This window comes from Macaca mulatta, chromosome 8 (genome assembly GCF_049350105.2).
Source record: "Macaca mulatta isolate MMU2019108-1 chromosome 8, T2T-MMU8v2.0, whole genome shotgun sequence".
Classification (NCBI taxonomy): domain Eukaryota; kingdom Metazoa; phylum Chordata; class Mammalia; order Primates; family Cercopithecidae; genus Macaca; species Macaca mulatta.
The window spans coordinates 30,044,341-30,059,352 of record NC_133413.1 but is presented as its reverse complement, the minus strand read 5'-3'; the positions used below and the strand labels follow the sequence as shown (position 1 = coordinate 30,059,352).

The 15,012-nt window shown below is 43.7% G+C and overlaps 1 pseudogene; it reads right to left on the bottom strand.

Annotated features, from left to right (window-relative positions):
• Positions 1-13,801: 13,801 nt before the first annotated feature.
• On the bottom strand, positions 13,802-14,550 carry LOC713574 (large ribosomal subunit protein uL18 pseudogene; annotated as a pseudogene).
• Positions 14,551-15,012: the final 462 nt, after the last annotated feature.

Genomic DNA, 15,012 nt, shown 5'->3' with positions numbered 1-15,012 from the left:
TTTCCTCATTTACCAGATAGAAGAGTTGAACCCAATGACCTGGATATTCTTGGTGGATTGAATGAAGCTGCATGTGGTGGCAGGCTGTCTCCTGTGATCGATGGAGAAGGGCAGGATGAACCCAGGAGGGAGTTTAAAACCAGTGTTGGGTGGGGGAGTAGAAGAACCTTGCCCCTCAGAAAAGCACAAGTAGACTAGAAAGGGTTCAGACTGTGTGGCATTTGTGATGGCTTCAGGGCCTCCCCCTTGCCACTGAGACATGGCACCTTGAGAGCCATGGGCTTCTCCAGCTGCCCCCTGCTTTTCTGATTGGCAGGATACATTTATTAAAATAGTTGGAAAGGAAAGGTCACATGTTCTTATTTCTACTGCTTTGTGTGTATGTGTGTGTGTGTGTGCGTGCAAGAACTTGGAATTAATAAAATTCTTGGCTGGGCATGGTGGTTCATGCCTGTAATCCCAGCACTTTAGGAGGGCAAGGTGGGAGAATGGAGTTCAAGACCAGTCTGGGTAACACAGCAAGACCCTGTCTCTATAAAATATGAAAAACTAGCCAGGTGTGGTGGTAAGCACCTGTAGTTTCAGCTACTTGGGAGGCTGAGAAGGGAGGATCACTTGAGCCTGGGAAGTTGAGGCTGCAGTGAGGCATGATTGAGCCACTGCACTCCAGCCTGGGTAACAGAGTAAGACCCTGTCTCATTAAAATAAAATAAAATAAAATTCTTATTTCTTCTGCTTATGAGGTGGTGGAAGTTCACTCCTGCCCACACCAGCTTGGCATCTTTGCAATAGAGGCCCAACCAGGGAGGCTACAAATATTAGAATCCACTCTGTACTGACAGGTAAGTTTTGAGGTAGATTGAGAAAACCCTTTTTTTTTTTTTTTTTTGAGACGGAGTCTCGCTCGGGCTGGAGTGCAGTAGCCGAATTTCAGCTCACTGCAAGCTCCGCCTCCCGGGTTTACGCCATTCTCCTGCCTCAGCCTCCCGAGTAGCTGGGACTACAGGCACCCGCCACCTCACCCGGCTAGTTTTTTTTTTGTTTTTTTTTTTTGTATTTTTTAGTAGAGACGGGGTTTCACCGTGTTAGCCAGGATGGTCTCGATCTCCTGACCTCGTGATCTGCCCGTCTCGGCCTCCCGAGAAAACTCTTAAAATTGTCATCAGAATATCTCAGTAGAGGAAGTACAGGGGAAGGAGGCAGCCGCAGCTGGGCCCAATGTTGAGCTCAACACACCTCCACCCACCTGCCAATTTTCCCCTCTCAGAGTAAAGAGCCTTTCCCGGCCAGGTATTTGACTGCTTGGAATTTACTGATTAATTATGGCGCCTACCTCCAATTGGTCCCCTTAGTAACCACGTTAGCAGGGTCCCACTGGAAAAGCTGCTTCTTACTCAGTGAGGGCAAACTCTCTTCACATTTTAAAACACTTTTAAGTCAGAACACAATGAATGTTAAAAATAGAGGGACACACACATTTCTTCACAACTTTGCATCAAAATACGGATGGACTTTTGAACTACTGAGGGCAAGTTGCATTTTAGTAATCAGTAAGAGCTAGGTTTAAAGGAAGAGTTGGGTGAATACAGTTTCAATGCAAATAGCCAATGATTGCCTTTGCAAGTACAGGTTTTACTACCAGAGTATCCAGCCTTGTGCTGGGCTAGGTGATGTGAGAACGAAAGATATCTTCACCCTCAAGAAGCCGGCCCAGGGGACAAGTTAGATCGATGAATGGTGACCAGCACAACAGCATTTGCTATAGTGACTCAGACTATTCAAGAATTAGGGGGTACATGATAAGGTGCTAATTGTGGATCAGACTGGAAGTGAAAGAGAAGTTCAAGAGAGGAGAGTGATGTTCAAGTGATGTTTATCTTATTTTTTGAATGATGTGTTAAGATACTGAGGACAAATTGCACGTTCTGTGTGGGCAGGGAAGTGGCCACTGGGCTTTAGTACAGGCAAGTAGAAGGATTAGCGGGTGTATTAGTCTGCTTGGGCTGTCATAACCCAGTGCCACAGATTGGGGGGCTTCAACAACAGAAGGGAATTTCCTCACATTTCTGGAGGCTGGGAATCTGAAATCAAGGTGTCAGCAAGGTTAATTTCTTCTGCGGCCTCGCTTCTTGGCTTGGAGATGGACGTCTTCTCCCTGTGTCCTCACGTGGCCGCCCCTCTGTGTGTATCTGTGTCTTCATCTCCTCTTCTTTTAGGAACACCAGGCCTATTGGATTAGGGCCCACCCTAATGGCTTCCTTTACCCTAAATCACCTCTTTAAAGGCCCTACCTCCAAATGCAGTCACCCTCTGAGGGGCTGGGATTAAGACTTCAGCATAGGAATCTGGGGGAGGGGTGTACAGTTCAGCCCATAACAGGGGTATAATGAAACTCTGCTCATCACATAATGGAGATACAATCCCAGAAAGGGAACTAAAGGTCACCGCAGGACATGAGTGAATAATGTGCACAGGGCATCCTTTCCACCCTCAGCCCTGAACCCAGGAGCTGGAATCCCTGGACACTAAGCTGACAATGTGCCCATCATTGCCATGTCACAGTGTCCTGGGAACATCCCATGCAGGTCCCATGGCTACATCTTCAGAGCCCCATCAATACGGCTAGAAGCTCTGTCCTGAAACTTGAATGTTAAGATCATAGAAACCTAAAAAATGCCATGCTCAGAATAAGAAGGCATCCAGGCGTCCAGGTGTCCAGGTGTCCCGGCATCCAGGCACTTCAGAAGCCTGATCACAGTCCCCGAAAAGCTTTGTAGGATAGTGCAGTTGATTTGAGTGCTGTGGAGGGGGTCTGATACTCTTTTGTTTAATAATTTTTCAGAAATAGGTGTATGTTCCATGTTGGAGAGCCAACCCCCTCTTCAGCTTGTCACCTGTTAAATTAGTCACAGGTTTCGTAGGTTAGCTCATTTGCTCTCACAACTCCACTCTTTGTGGGAGCCTCTTGGGGCTCCCTCCAGCCCAGATCTCCCCTTAGATTTGGGTACCATAATTCCAGCACCTTTGAGATGTTCTCACTCAGATGTCACCTTGATGCTCACAAGGATGTTGTGATATCCTTGCTAGCTAAAACCCCCATCCACATTTTCAGTGTCAGTGATGACAGTCCCCCAGCCACTCTGTTTTATAACCTCAGCCATCTTTCTTCTCACTCCTTCCCTCATCTTTGTATTCAGGTGTTACCAAATGTAATCAATTCATCTCTATTGCCGTTTGTCAGAGTTCCTAGGGTGCACATTCTCTCTCCCCACTCTCTTTCTTCAATCTATCCTATACACAGCAGCCTGCTTAATATTTTTAAAATGGTATTTTCATTTTGTTTCAATACCTTGTTCCAGAATTCTGATTTAAAGGCAAAGAATGATAGTAGTAAAAGGTAGTGAACCTGAACTCCAAATGCCAGTGGTTGAGTCCTGGCTTAGCCCCCACATTGCTGTATGACTTGAGCCAAACCACTCCTGCTACCAGGGCCTTTTTGTAGAGATGGGGGTCTCACTATGTTGACGAGGCTGGTCTCAGACTCCTGGCCTCAGCAATCCTCCTGCCTAGGCCTCCCAAAATGTTGAGATTACAGGCATGAGCCACAGCACAACCACAGCCTTGAATTCTTATTCTTTAAAATGGGCATAGGTACCAGGTGCAGTGGCTCACGCCTGTAATCCCAGCAGTTTGGGAGGCCAAAGTGGGAGGATCGCTTGAGGCCAGGAGTTTGGAACCAGCCTGGGCAACATAGTGAGACCCTAGCTCTATGAAAACAGAAAAATAATAGGCATAATAATACCTAACAATGGTGGTGTGATAATTTATTCAGTTATGTAAATGAAGGAGCTTTGAAAACTATAAAATAGCAGACAAATACAAAATATAATGATTATTGCTCAAGGCCATCTCAAGTACAACCAACTCTTATGCCTAATTAAATGGTGGCCTTTTCCTTTTATAAGCTTACATAATTTTTCTGGATGATATGTCTGGACAATTGTTATTTCCAGATTTGCAGTTTGCATTGCAGAATGCACCTCGTACTGTTCTCTGCTGGTACTATATTTTGCTTCTCTTGAAAAACTGGAAACTGCTGGAGGGAAGCAACTTACATTCTTTCTTATTTCTATGCAACTGAGCACAGTGCCAGGCACATTGAAGTCAATCAATTTCAAATGCATGCATTGGGCACCCAATGCTTGTTGATATGCAGAAGGCATGTATTAATGGGCAGGGGATTCAATACCATATAATAAAAATTTCTGCACTCAAAGAGCTCACAGTCTGGCTTGGAGGGTGAGCTGCAAGAACTAAAAAAGGTACAGATGGCATTTCTAGTGTTAGCAAAAGACACCTGGCTACTTAAGGGAAATGCATCTCCTCCAGCTGGGATGGTGGAAAAGGTTTGGCCAACAGGGGAGATTTGAGCAGGGTCTTGAAGGACGGGCGAGATTGGACAGGCAGAGATGGGGAAAGGGTGAGAGCCAGCAGGCCAGGTGAGCTGGCCTAGAGGAGGCTTTGTAGAAGGGAGCAGCAGCAGACGCTGGAAATGCATGTAGGGTGAGACTGTAAAAGGCCTTGAAAAGTGGCCTCAATAGCTTACACTTTACCCAGTGGAGATTAGTAGGGCACTGGGAAGACATTGAATGTTTCTGTGTATGGGGAGTGATGTTATGGCAGTATTTTAGGAGTGGTCATCAAGGGCCGACACTAAATACTTATTGATTGGGAGAGTGGGAGGGCCTCTGTAGGCGTTCATCTGTCTTTATGTGGCTGGTTCTGTATGGATGACTGCAGCCTCAAAAGCCAGCTAGAAATAGACATACAAATGGTCCAACAACTACACTGAAAGCTTTTTATTTTTTCAGCAAATAGTGTCACATGAAAATCTCCTAATCCCTAGATGTTTCCTGTTTCTAGAAAAGGAAATCTCAAATCTCAAATCTTTCCTTCACTACCATCATCAGAGGCGTGACAGCCTGCCATGGTCCGAACCCGTGCTTAAATGGAAGAGAGTCCCTTCTTTCTGCTTCTCCCCTGCTCCTCATCAAAGAGTGTTGGTGTAAAACTGGTGAAATGCCATTTCACAAAATTGTGTTTTTGTTCATGCAAGATGACTATCTTCCCAAAGCTATTTCGTGGTTCTGGAAAAGGAAGATACGAGATAGATTTTTTTTTTTTTTTTTTGAGAAAGAAAATAGTTTTAGTCCTTTGCAAAATAGAATAATAGGTCTCTAAGATTTCTAAGTTCAGGTTTTCGATATTAATTAAAAGACATTGCCAGAACACCTTGTTGTAACCTTCTCCCTCCACCATGGCTTCCCCCACCCTGCCTAGGCTTCTGCTGGCTACATGAAGACACAGAAACACACACACCCACACGTGCACACACGTACACACAGCTGGTAGTTCCAGCTCTGTCTGCCATCATTACAATCAAAGAGCGTTTACCAAACATCCACGTGAGCTGGCGCTGTTAGAATTATTTGCCAAATGTATCTCGCTGAAACACATGAACACAGCGCCTAAAAAAACGTGAAGCCACATGGTCAGTTAAGATAATATAATTGTTTCACCGAGGATAAGGTATGTGATTAACCTCTGGTGTCGTGTGTAACAAACTGAGTGCTGCAAATCCCCAGGAGAGGAACTTTTTCAGAGTGACTGACGGGCACCTGCTGAAACTTTGCTGCGCCTTTCCCTGTGGCTTGTGCCCCAGTGTTGAGGAGGTACCCAGGCCTGGCTCCAGAAGTCCAGGCTCCTATCCTCCTGACAGATAAGGCTAAATGAGCATGGGGCGCCCTCCTGGGAAAACACATCTGTATTCCATGCTGCTGCAGGCTTTCCCTGGGGCCACATCCAGGACCTGAATGTTTTATTGAACCATTAATAGTGAATTTTCTGCTTGAATTCCCTGCTGCTTGGAGACAAAAGGCACCAGAGGGCCCTGAGTCAGGGCTCAGGGTTTGGGTGGAAATGTTCTTATTTGCATTCCATAGCTCTGTGCATGTGCATACTCTAAACAAGACCAAGCCACCCCTCCCCCTAAGCTAACTGTACATATTGGTGTTCATTCATTTGACACACATGCATGGAGGGCCTGTTAGTGCCAGGCACCACGCTAGGGGCTGGGCACAAACAAGAATGAGACCGAATCCCAGCTGAAACGCACCGGAGCCCTCGAAGCTTAAAAACTGCATTTGGTACCTACACAAAGCAGTACATGTCCCAAATGTGAATAGGTTCTGGAAGGTGTTAATGAACAACAGACTCAGAAGAGGGTAGTAAAAGGAAGGTCAGATGATCGTGCTGCGTAAAATAAATACAGACGTGGATTGGTGGGAGACAAGAAAGCAAGCGTTGATGTAGTGATTTTTCCTCCTTTTCATCCCTCCCTCCCTCCTTTCCTCCCTTCCTCCCTTCTTTCCTTCCTCCCTTCCTCCCTCCCTCCCTGCCTCCCTCCCTTCCTTCCTTCTTTCGTCTTTCTCTCTTTCTTTCTTCTCAGAGTTTCACTCTTGTTGCCCAGGCTGGAGTACAATGGCACAATCTTAGCTCACTGCAACCTCCACCTCCTGGGTTCAAGTGATTCTCCTGCCTCAGCCTCCCAAGTAGCTGGGATTACAAGCATGCTCCACTATGCCTGGCTACTTTTTTTTTTTTTTTGAGATGGAGTGTCGCTCTGTCACACAGGCTGGAGTGCAGTGGCGCTATCTCGGCTCACTGCAAGCTCCACCTCCCGGGTTCACGCCATTCTCCTGCCTCAGCCTCCCAAGTAGCTGGGACTACAGGTGCCCGCCGCCACGCCCGGCTAATTTTTTACATTTTTAGTAGAGACAGGGTTTCACCGTGTTAGCCAGGATGGTCTCGATCTCCTGACCTCGTTAGCCACCCGCCTCAGCCTCCCAAAGTGCTGGGATTACAGGCGTGAGCCACCGCGCCCGACCTCCTGGCTACTTTTTTGTATTTAGTAGAGATGGGATTTCACTATGTTGGTCAGGCTGGTCTCAAACTCCTGACACAGGTGATCCACCTGCCTTGGCCTCCCAAAGTGCTGGGATTACAGGTGTGAGCCACTGTGCCTGGTCAAGATTTTATTTTATGTTCTTATATATACGGTAAAGTAGGGAGAAAAATTTTAAGGTTAGATGAGAGGACGTTACATATCTAGAGTCTTTGCAAGCAATACAATATTTTATACTGAACTATTTGCTGAATGAATAAACATTCTACCACAAAACAATTGTCCCAATAATTTCCCGAGCTGGAAAGTTTACTTACGGAATAGGAAATGGTATTTTCCCCACAAAAGAGAGTTTTAATTTTTATTTTTCTGATTATACGAGCAATACATGCTCAGTGTAAAAATTTCAGACTATACAAAAAACTATAAAAATGAAAACAATCTCAGTTCACTGCAACCTCCACCTCCTGGGTTCAAGCGATTCTGTAGTCCCAGCTACTAGGGAGGCTGAGGCTGAGGCAGGAGAATGGCTTGAACCCAGAAGGCGGAGGTTGCAGTGAGCTGAGATTGCGCCACTGCATTCCAGCCTGGATGACGGAGTGAGACTCTGACTCAAGAAAGAAATTAAAAAAAAAAAAAAAAAAAGGAAAAGAATCCAGTTAAGCTTATATATTACATTTTTTGGTCTTTTTATTTTTTTTAATTTAGAGGCAGAGTCTCGCTTGCTGTGGTGCCCAGGCTGGAGCGCAGTAGCACTTCTTCTGTTTCTTGACATTGATTTTTTGGAGTGTTCTGGCCAGTTGTCTTTTGGAATGTCCCCATTCTGGATTTGTCTGGTGTTTCTTCATGATTAGATTCATTAGGAGGAAACTAAATTTGATTAATTAGTCGATATAGTAACTGAACAGTCTTCCATTGTAATGATAATTTTGCCTTTCTAGTCAACAAGGAATCTGTGAGGTGATAACCTTGAGACTGGGTGATTATTCTGTTTCTCTATAACTCTTTATCCAATATATTTTTTGATGATTCTTGCTGGAATCAGTGATTATGTTGGGGATTGCACAATGATAATTTTCTATGGCTCCGTCCTCATTTATTCATGGTTTTCTTATAAAGAAGAGCTTTTCCCCATTTTGCTTCTCTCATTCTTTCTCTTTAGGAGCACTGTGGATGTATAGATCTTAAAAAAAATAATCAAGGTACCACAAACACTTACTGTGATTCTTTTCTGATGTTCAAATTGCCCCAAATTTGGCCCATGGCTTCTGTGCCCCGGCCTGACCCCATTAGTTTTTGAACACTGTTTGCTGGCACAGTGTTTTCTGGAATTACCTTGCACTTTCTTTGCCCCAAATCTCCAATCAACCCAAAAGAGAGAATCTGAATGGCCAGAGGAGAATCTCTTACCCCTCACCCTTTATCCCACTGGCGAAAGAGGAGGGTGGGGTAAGGAAAGGGCCCCACAAAACAGATATTCCTGCTGATGTTTGTGTGTGTGGAGGGGGGAGTGGGGGCAGAGGGCAGGTGGAAGGGGAGTCCCTTGGGTGGTGGAAAAATCTGGAAGGCTGAACACCCCAGGACTTCAAGATTGGGACCAGCGTGCTTATTCTAATCCTTTCCTATGTTGTCTTCCTGGGACATATCCGTTGCATGTTTCCATGTCACACTTATCTCTGTGTTCATTTGAACCCAGTTTTACCTGTATGAAAATGCTGGTGGGGGCATGACAGTGTTATTTACCTCCCTAGAGATGCACAGTCAGATAAACCCTGATAAACTCAGCTAATATGTACTGATCTCCTACTATGTGCCAGGAGAGATGATTTCACAGACATTATCTCACTTAGGCTTCAAAGCAACTGTGCAGAAGAGGTGCTATTATTCTCATCTGACAAGTGAGGAAATGGGTTTTAGATGAAGTAACATCTCAAGCTCACGTGCTGCGAAGGAGCAGAATCTACACTTGAATTCAGTTCTTCAGACCTCAGATGTGGTACTTTCTCTCCTATTCCTTACAGCCTGTGTGTAAAAACAACCCAGTTCCCTGATAGAGTCAATCACCGAATGTGCCCTGATTACTTACTACATGCTCACCACTGTACTAGGCATGTCCAAGGATACATCATTTATTAAGCACTGACTGTGTAATTTATAAATTACCCACTGATCAATTTATAACGGAAAGAGGTTTAATGAACTCACAGTTCCACATGGCCAGGGAGGCCTCACAACCACGGCTGAAGGTGAATGAGGAGCAAAGTCTCGTCTTACATGGCGCAGGTAAGAGAGTGTGTGCAGGGGAACTCCCCTTTATAAAACCCTCAGACTTACTCATTATCATGAGAACAACATGAGAAAGACCCGCCCTTATGATTCAATTACCTCCCACTGGTTCTCTCCCACAACACGTGGGAATTATAGGAGCTACAATTCAAGATGAGATTTGGGTGGGGACACAGCCAAACCATATCAACTTGTTTAAAGAGTTCTGCCAAAAGGATATTGACTTGGGTGTCAAGATACCTTAACTGACAATTAGATAACTTTTATATTGCGCATCTGAGGAATACCAGATATATACATAAGGCATATGCTCTGGCAGGATGCTGTGGCTCATGCCTATAATCCCAGCACTTTGGGAAGTTGAGGTGGGAGAATCACTTGAGGCCAGGAGTTTGAAACCAGCCTGGGCAACAAAGTGAGACCCCTGTCTCTACAAAAAATGAGAAAAGTAGTCAAGTGTGGTGATGTGTGCCTGTAGTCTCTAAGCTACTTGGGAGGCTGAGGTGGGAGGATTGCTTGAGCCCAGGAGGTTGAGGCTGCAGTGAGATATGATTGCACTATTGCACTCCAGTCCAGGCAACAGAGTGAGACTGTCTCTTAAAAAAACAACAACAACAACAACAAAGTATATGTTTTAATCTTGATAACACTCTGTTATGGACTGAATTGTGTCTACCTTAAATTCACATGTTGAAGCCCTAACCCCTAGTGTGACTGTGTTTGGAGTTAGGGCCTTTGAAGAGGCAATTAAGGTAAAAAAAAAACCAAACAGTCATGTAGGTGCACCCTAGTCCATGATGACTGGTGGCATAAAACATGAAGAGAAAGAGACACACACACAGAGGGCAGGCCATGAGGACACAGCAAGAAGGTGGTTGTCTGCAAGTCCAAGAGAGAGACCGTAGGAACAACCAAACCTGGTGCCACCTTGATGTTGGACCTCCTGCCTCCTGAATGGTGAGAAAATAAATATCAGTTGTTTAAGCCACCCAGTCTGTAGCATTCTGCTACGGCAATCCTAGCAAATTAATACTCATCTTTTCAAGAAAGGAAATAGGATCTTGACTTCTCAGATAAAAGAGAACATAGTTCAGAGAGGTGAAGACGTTTTCCCAAGGTCCCCCAGATGGGAAGTGGTGATGGCGGAATTCAAACCCAGGTCTGTCTACACTAAAGCTCTGAGCCTTTCCACTGCACTCTCCTTTGATCTAGTTCTGGCACTGGCACAGCCGAGGTCCTGGGTAAATGCCATGAGGGCAGGGATGAGGTCTAATTTGCCTACTATTGTGTTCCCATGGCCAGCCACAGTCCCCGTCAGCACTTGAATGTTTGTTGGATGAATGTCTTTGCCTCAAAGAGCTTTATGATTCGGGTTAGGTAAGAAACCAAGCAAGTACTAACCTCCATTAACATCCAAACTGTTTTGGTGGAAGTTCTTGGAATAATAATTCAGGGAAGAGAATGTTCTGGGTGGACTGGCACAGCAAGAGAAAGTTTTAGAAGGTAGACAGGACCCTGCCTGGACCTCAGTTCTCAGGACGCCAGGACAAATGGTCATCATGATTTACCATCCACGTCCAATGGATTATTAATTTACTTTCATATCGTAAGTCATCCTGTGAATACTTTACAGAAGTGAGAATAAATGTACAGTAAAAAACAACTTTACTAAAAATTTTAATGAGAATGCAAACATAGCAGACCTCTTTGCATCAAATAAATTTTGAGCCACAAACAATTAAAAATGAAACACTGCAGTAACGTGTCCTTTGTTTTTTGAGACGGAGTTTCGCTCTTGTTGCCCAGGCTGGAGTGCAATGGTGCAATCTCAGCTCACTGCAACCTCTGCCTCCTGGGTTCAAGTGATTCTCCTGCCTCAGCCTCCCAGGTAGCTGGGATTACAGATGTGTGCCACAATGTCCAGCTAATTTTTTTTTTTTTTTTAATTTTTAGTAGAGATAGTTTCACCATGTTGGTCAGGCTGGACTTGAACTCCTGCCATCAGGTGATCCACCCGCTTTGGCCTCTCAAAGTGCTGGGATAATAGGCGTGAGCCACTGCGCCCGGGCCACATGTCCTTTTAACAAAAGGAGATGTTCCAGGTTCTTGTCACAAATTATTGCATGATGAAGTCCTTTCTGTTGATTAGCAGGGCAAAAATGTTACATTTCCTTTTTGTGGTTCACGCATTGATTCTTAAGACGTGGTTCACGCATTGATTCTTACGTTTGAGGACACTCACTTAGGATGGTGTCATCTGAGGCCTGAGAGCCTGAGATTTCACTTTAAGGATATATTTTACCATCATTATTCATGTCGACAGTGCCACTCTCTGTCTCTTTTCGCTTCATTTTCTGGTTCATCTAATAATATGGAATGCCTTTTTCTGTCCATCTTATTTTCTTTACCTTTATGGGTGGAAAATGAAAAATTCTGATTTGTCAAGTGTGTTCAATGAAGGCAAAAAGCAGCCTACAAAGATGGTGTCTCCTGTCTTCCTTTGTACCTTCCTGAGAGACGGTGTGTCATTCTTTGGGTAATAAGAAAATGAAAGGAACAGTTGGGAGATTCCTCAAAAAAACTAAAAATTGAGTTACCAGATGATCCAGCAATCCCACTGCTGGGTATAAACCCAAAATACAGGAACTCAGTATATCAAAGACGTGTCCTCACTCCATGTCTGTTGCAGTACCATTTAAGATAGCTAAGATTTGGAAGCAACCTGTGTCCATCGACTGATGAATGCATAAAGAAAATGTGATATGCGTGCACAATGGAGTACTATTCAGCCACCAAAAGCATGAGAGCCAGTCATTTGCAACAACATGGATGGAACTGGAGATCATTATGTTAAGTGAAATAAGCCAGGCACAGAAAGACATCGAATGTTCTTACTTCTCTCTAGGACCTAAAAATCAAATCAATTGAACTCATGGACATAGAGAGCAGAAAGATGTTTACCAGAGGCTGGGAAGGGTAATTGGGAGGGAGGTGGGGATGGTTCATCGGCACAAAAAAGTTAGAAAGAATGAATAAGGCCTATTATTTGATAGCATAGTAGGGTGACTATAGTCAATAATAATTTCATTGTATATTTTAAAATAAAGAATGTCATTGGATTATTTGTAACTCAAAGGATAAATGCTTGAGTGGATGGATGCCCCGTTCTTCATGACGTGCTTATTTTGCATTGCATGCTTGTATCAAAACATCTCATGTGCCGCCTAAATATATACACTTAGTAGATACTCACAAAAAGTTTAAAAAACAATTTAATTTTTTTTTTAAAAAAGGAAGGATGATGATTTGCTTCAGTATTACACCATCCTTCTAGGCAATTCCATCATTCTTCCATTTAAAAATTTTTTTCAGGCCGAGCGTGGTGGCTCACGCCTGTAATCCCAGCACTTTGGGAGGCCAAGGTGGGTGGATCACGAGGTCGGGAGATCGAGACCATCTTGGCTGATATGGTGAAACCCCTTCTCTAGTAAAAAAAAAAAAAAATACAGAAAATACAAAAAATTAGAAGGGCATGGTGGCACATGCCTGTAGTCCCAGCTACCTGGGAGACTCAGGCAGGAAAAATTCCTTGAACCCGGGAGGCGGAGGTTGCAGTGAGCCGAAATCATGCCGATGCACTCCAGCCTGGATAACAGAGCAAGACTTCGTCTCAAAAAAAAAAAAAAAAAAAGAAAAATTATTTTCATCATTTTTGGCATGGTTGGGAGCAAGTGTTACTTAACAGTTGGGTTACTTATCAGTTGTTCCCAACGATGGCAAAAATGGTGAAAATAATTTTTAGATGGAAGAATGATGGAATTGTCAGGATAATAATAATTGAATAACAATAATTCCCAGGATAATAAAATAGTAAAGTATCTCAAGATATAAGAAAAATAAGGTCACCTAGATCCTGTAATGTCTCTTATACACATTGCCATTAGATAAAAAGGATCCCAGTGGACCCATATGGTAATCGCAAAATAAAATACGTTTTATTTAATTAAAAATATGTAAATTCCCTCTTCGTTCTTTGCAAGACCTCTAAGAAGAAAAGGCATAAAGCAATCTTTATAAAGCGTTAGAGCTTAAAAAAAGAAACACAACGGGGAATTGGGAACGTTGGGTGAAGATAGATAGGCACTCCCGCTACGGGAGGAAGGATTGGCAGACAAGCACAACAGAGGGAGGCAATACAGGTGTGGGAGTCAGTGAGTAAATCAGATCCACCATTGCTGATGCTTTGCTGGGGAGAGAGGCATCAGGTTGGAGGACCAATGATGGCTGCTCATCAATTTGAGCCGCGTGGATGCTATTCTGCGGCAAGAAGCAGTGAGTCTGGAGGGTTTTGAGCAGGGTGGCATGAGGCATGCAAACATTTTCTTGGCTTTTTTTTTTTTTTTTTTTTTAACTAGGATTGTGGAGCTTTATTCCCAAGGAAAAATTATAGCTTTTAACATGTAATAAAAACCATACATAAGAATCTTTTTTAGTTGCTGTCCGTAAGTTTATTGTCTTTATCTGAAAAATCCTCATAGAAAATTGTTTGGTTTAGCTCTCAGCAGCCTGCTCCTAAGCTCTGAGGAAGCTTACCTTCTTTTGAGCTACCTGATCTTTCTTCTGAGCAAGGGACATTTTGGGACGGTTCCACCTCTTCTTTTTAACTTCTTTCTTGGACTTCTTTTCATAGACTGGATTCTCTCGTATAGCAGTGTGAGCTTTCTTATACATCTCTTCCATCATGTCTGGAGTTACACTGTTCTTTATGTATTGAGAGAACTGTTTCTTGTAAGCATCTTCATCTTGTTCCATTAAGTAGCGCATGTAATCTGCAACCTTTTGGCCCAGGATGTGCTTCCGGTGTTTAAATTCCTTGCTTTCAGAATCATAACCAGGGAATCGTTTGGTACAGTGAGAGATAGACAAGCTTCCATCCACAGATCCCTTCAGGGTGCCAAAAACTTTATTGCCAGTAATAGTTCTGGCAAGGCCTGCCTCCAAATAGCAGGTAAAGGCACTTGGCTGACCATCAATGCTTTCCACATTGTATTTATCACCAGTCACCTCCACTTGGCCTTCATAGATCTTGTCCATGCCAAACCTATTGAGAAGCCTGCGGGCCAGCAGCAGGCCAGTACAATACACTGCAGCGTAATTTGTTAGGCCAGCCTTCACATCATATTTGGCAGCTCGTGTGCGTATGCCACACAGACTATCATATCCCCCTCTATACGGGCATAAGCAATCTGATAAATGATATCTCTGTTTGTTACATGAACGATCATTCTGTATTTGGGTGTGTTATATTTATTTTTATCCTGTATCACCAAACATTTCTGAGCATAGTAATCAGTTTTACCCTCTCGGCATCTTCTAAATTTCACTTGCTACCTCTTGAAGTAGGCCTTATTCTTAATAACTTTAACAAACCCTATCCTGCGGAACAGAGACCCACATCCGTGACTCAACAGAGACCTGCAGGCCCAGCAGCGCTAGGGGGCAGAAAGGGCAAGAATCTTAACATTGAATTCAGATCATTGTGCATTTATTTTCAAGTACTTCAGTAGGGACTGCATTCATTAACACAAATTAAAACCCACATGCTGTTTTCAAAGCCTATTAAAACTATACACCTGTTAACAAATAAGCTATTTAGTTCAACTCTGTTTCATTGGAAGTTGACACTGACTCCCCAGGTCTTGAATGTTTTAGGTGCCACACTGGCTTGCCATTAGGGGTTGTGACGAAAACACCAGACGACT